Source organism: Lolium rigidum, chromosome 1 (genome assembly GCF_022539505.1).
Source record: "Lolium rigidum isolate FL_2022 chromosome 1, APGP_CSIRO_Lrig_0.1, whole genome shotgun sequence".
NCBI classification, from domain to species: domain Eukaryota; kingdom Viridiplantae; phylum Streptophyta; class Magnoliopsida; order Poales; family Poaceae; genus Lolium; species Lolium rigidum.
In genome coordinates, this window is record NC_061508.1 from 110,988,382 (window position 1) to 110,993,679 (window position 5,298).

A 5,298-nucleotide genomic window follows, 5' to 3' on the forward strand; every position below is an offset into this window, starting at 1 on the left:
GAAGGCTGGGGCAGACAGCCGACGAGGAATTCTCCGGCAGTAGCGCCGACGGCAACTCCGACGCCGACGATGATGCTAGCGAGGATTAGTAATGTAGGATTAGTAGTCCCTGAGCAATCGGCTCTTCTTTTGTTCTTCCTCGCTTGAGCAATCGGCTCTTCGTTGTAAAAATCCTCTCTTATTAATGAAGAAGACTTTTCCTTAACTTGACTTTGCCGATTTCCTTTCGTATTGATTCTGCCGATTGTTAGTTTGACCAACGCTCAATGAGCCGACGGCAACGCATCGGCCCCTTACGATAAATTTTTAGATAGACGAATTTAGCTACCTCCTCAAACGGTAACCTGCGAACCTTGCTCAAACTCAGATCCTAAACTTCCAACCGAACAGGTCCAAACCGCGGCCATTGAGCGCAACGTTAGATTTAACGGCAAAACTTCTGAAATAACGCCTGGTCTCATCATTAAGCTTAGGTTTCCAGACGTTCTCCTGCCGAATCCTTCTTTTCCAAATCCCTTTTAACTTCGGGAGAGCTCTAGGACCATTGCTGAATCAACCCGGAGGCCGGAGCTGATACTTCTGCAGGACAGGCATCACTTATCCACAAATTTTCTTTCGATAATCTACAGCGATGTTTGAAATCCTGCTCTGTTTTCGCATCGGCCTCCTATAGCAAAGGGTCCTTCAGAGCAAGCTGCCCCCCGAGCCTCAGTCAAGGCGAGAAAAGAGGTGAGCCAGGTGCTACCATCGGCTTCCAAATTATAAAGCAGAGCCAACCGATTTGAACAAAATCGGCTCTCCAGAGGAGAGAACCTTCAAGGTGAGCTGCCCCCCGAGCTTCTCCAATTCAATTCTTGCGTCTCGCTGATTAGATCGGCTCATCATCTTCGGCAAGCTGATGTAACTTCCGGTGAGGATGTTTTGAATTTCTGGTGGTCTCCAAAACTCTGGACGTAACAACCTCTGAACGTGACATCAACCAAGTCGCCACCTTAGTTGCCCTTGAGCCTCTATTTATAACAGCTGTACCTCCTGAGTCGATGGCTAAGCACCGGCTTTCTATCCTTGCATATCATGCGAATTTTTTTTTACGGGCCGATTTTTCTATCGGCCCCCAATATTTCACTGCACATGTATCGCACATGTTTATCTGATGAGGTGCCCCCCGAGCCGATTCTGCCGTGTAACCGGCGATATCGGCTCTGTGGTTAGCCAAGGCACTAAAATGTGAACGTCGGCTCTATTAGGAACAATGTGGATTTCTTCCAGCGCATCAGCCGACGCAAACCCATTGCCCATTGGATCGACGTTGAACCCTTCGCTTTTGGGAACGGCTGAGCCCATCAGGGCACCACCTTGGCCGATGATACTTGTCTTCTTCTTCATCATCGTCCTCTAGTTCCTCGAGATCTTCCATCCGAGCGGACTCAGCATTCTTATTCCGAGGCGGGAGAGGCCCTAGACGTTTGAACACGGACACGTTGGCTGCATCCTTCTTCTTTTGTTTACATTCTGGGCAGTTGCCGATTGTAGGCAATCGGCTCATTCCTGAATCCCAGCAGTGTCTGAAGAAGGGGCAGTCCCAGTGCCTATCCACGTCGTCTTGCTCTCTCGACTTTTCCTTGGCGTGACGCTCATATCGCTCCTCGTCGCGATCATGCCAACGGCGTCTCCTATCGTCCCTAGCCAGACGATCTTTTTCATCATCGTCGTTGTACCGCCGGCGTTGGTCATATTGACCCACATACTTGTTGAGGAGGTGATCAGAGAGAGGTCGCTGATATCTTACGTTCCTTACTTCTCCCTCTGTGATGTAGCGCTTGCCATCTTGACGGAGCCGATCGCGTGGAGCGGCTTCCTCTGTGTCCTTGCTATGAGAGCAGCTGCCCTCATCTCCGTCCTTACCAGAGTGGTGCCCAGGTCCTACCATGTTGATATTGCACGAGAATCCTGGCTGGCACCCTCCATGGCAAGTGTACTCCACCATGTTAACGGCGGGGAAGGGGTGCGTGTCGACCTTCATGGCGTACTGGCTGAAAATTAGCCGCCCTTGTTCTATCGCCATTTGGACCTGCTGACGCCACACCCTGCAGTCGTTGGTGGCGTGGGTGAACGTGTTATGCCAATTGCAATATGGCTTTCCGTTCAGCTCCTGCACCGTGGGGATCTTGTGGCCTTCGGGTACCTTTAGCTGCTTCTCCTTGAGTAAGAGGTCGAAAATCTGTTCAGCTTTGGTCACGTCGAAGTCAAACCCTTTTGGAGGACCTTGTGGCTTAACCCATTTACAGGACACGGGGCTTGCCCCCCGAGTCCATTCGGCCATCGCTACCTCTTGATCTCCCGCAGCACCTTCATCTTCGCTCGCCTCAACCAGGACCACCGCACGCTTGAATTTATCCCGGTAAACATCCGGGTGGCGCTGTTCATATGCCGACGCCTTCGCACCATGTGCGCCGGTGAAGGGTAGTCCGCTTGGGAGGCCACGTCCTTGATCGATGATGAGAGACCCACCACCGCCAACTCGATCGCTTCTTTTCACTTACATGAACCGAATAGCATCGGTTCCTAACGATCTCGAAGCGCTGGACGTATTCTGCCACTGTTTCCCCGCGCTTCTGTCGTACTTGTGCTAGATCGGCAATACCAGCCTCGGAAGCCTCTGAGTGATACTGTATGTGGAACTGCTCTTCCAACTGCTTCCAAATCCGGATTGAGTTTGGTGGCAGCGATGTGTACTACCCGAAAGCCGATCCTGTGAGGGACTGTGCGAAGAACCTCACTCGCAGCTCGTCTGATGCTGAGATCGTGCCCAGCTGCGCCAAATATCGGCTCACATGCTCGATGGAGCTGGAACCATCTGATCCATTAAACTTTGTGAAATCAGGGAGCCGATATTTGGGTGGTAGCGGGATCAATTCGTACTCGTTGGGGTACGGCTTGGAATAGCCGATTGTCCTCCTTTTCGGCATCATGCCGAACTGGTCTTTCAGAATTGTACAAATCTGATCCGCGGTGATGGCTGTAGGCGTCGAACCCTGAAGGTTCGCCGGAGTGGCATACTTAGCCAGCCATGCTTGCTTTTCCAGCTCTGAGCCAACTGCAGGAGCTGAGCTCTGGAGGTTTGTCGGAGTGGCATACTTAGCTAGCCACGCCTGCTTCTCAAGATCTGTTCCCGACGTTCCTCCTGCTGTTCCAGAAGTCCCTGCTGCTGCAGCCTGGTTCGAGAGTGCCCAGTTACTGCAGTCTGGCACGTATGCGCACGTGTATCCGTGGGGAATCTCCTTGGGCGCCTCGTGTAAGAATTGGTAGTCACTAGGGTCACCACCAATCTTGTAGACGACGTATGCCGATGAACTCGGCACTTCTGGTGCTGCCAACGCGAACGGCAGCGGTGGACGGGACTGGAGTGGCATCTCTCCTTGGTAAGTCCCCAGAGCTGGTCCTGATGGAGAATACTGATGGCTCATGATTTCCTGGATCACACGCAGAGCGACACGCTCCAAAGTGTTCACCAGGCTCTCAGAATGGCGGTGCAGCGAATGAGCCACCATGAAGTTGATCTCCTGACGCAGCGACCTGGTGCGTTCTTCTGACGGGGAGGACATGCCCACTCCATCGAGCGCGCCTTTAGGTGAGAACCCCTTCCACCTGATGCCATGTGAGCGGGTTCCGTGAAAGAGCCGATGAGGTCGGCTTCGAGGACCTGCTTTGATCTCGTCGTGCTTCTTCTTGAGCTCCTCGGTCGGATCCTCGTACTTGACCGGAGTGCCTTCCGCCATCTCGGATGTAGATGGCGATGCGGTGGATGTCGAAGATTGTCCCACCGGGCGTGCCGAATGTGTTGCGGTCGAAACCCACCGGCCGGGCAGCGACGGGCAACACCGTAGAGCCGGGAATCTCCCGGGATCTGCGGCTGGCCCTGGTCCCTCCGAGCGACGGCCCGCAAAGCCTTCGGCACGCACGTCCGATGCTTGATGCAGGGCGTGCCACCTGACCTATACCTGGTCGGGGAAGGTGTTGGAGAATGCCTCGCTTAGTTTCCTGCATGGCATACACGTAAACGTTAAATACGAGCCATGATCGGCTCTCGAGGTTGTCCCGTGAATCGGCTCAAAGAGCCGATCCACCCATGATGCGTACGAGGTGTACGATCGGATGGTGGTCCTGCTTGATCAAGATAAAGCTAAAACGACCTACTACGATTTGGGGTTTTCACCGCATAATCGGAACATCCTACTCGTGATCGAGCCTCGCGGCCACGCACGGTGATCGTAAACCGACCCTACACAAGGCCTAAAAACCAACACGAAGTTGATCCTCGGAACATCCTGTCTAGGGCTAGCAAACTACACCCTACGCGCCGCTGGATCCTTCGACCCGTTTGTAAGGCCTAACAATGCGAATATTAAACTAATCCTTGAAGAATCAAGGAGCAATCATAACGGATCGGATCTACTAAACAATGATCAAGCGGGGTGCCGCCCTTACACCCAAGATAGGTGTAAGGGCGGCTAGATGCCTAAGGGTCGCACGACGATAGCATATGATACGAAGAACAATGCTAACCCTAAAACATCTATGATAACTACGTTGCTCGCCATCAAAAAGGCTTCAGCACGAGCAACGCATGGAAGACGAATAAACGTGTGCTGCCTAGATCGCAAGATGCGATCTAGGCAGCATGGTGCTACCCGGAAGAAACCCTCGAGACGGGGGAGTTGGCGATGCGCCGAGATTGGTTTGTGGTGAACGTTGATTGTTGTTTATTTCATAAACCCTAGATACATATTTATAGTCCGGGGGACTTTCTAACGTGGGAATAATCCCAACCGGGCACGAGCCCAAACTCCTTCTAACCGACACGCATCCTACTATGTTACAGATACACGGGCAAACTAGCCCAAACTTGATACACAAGGCCGATTCATGTATTCCTTCTATGTATATTCTTCAAGCCCATCTCCAATCGCGGCCCACATCTGATCCGGTCAAATTCTGGTGATAACAGAAACTAAACAAGTATATACAAGTATCCAACAACCATAATATGCAAAGAATGAGTGATGCCGGTATACCTCCCCCAAAGCTTAGTCTTTTGGCCTAAGTGGAGATCAATCCCATGGTGCCCATGAAGTAGCACCTCCGTAGTACGACGAAGATGGATCCTGTTCCGGGTATGTGCTGGAAGAAGCACCAAGATACGTGACGGTGTAGTCGTAGGAGGGCTCGGCGTCCTCGGAGTCATGCTGCTGGTGGAAGCCCTGTATCTTCAGTTGCTCATCCACCTCCTCCTTAGAG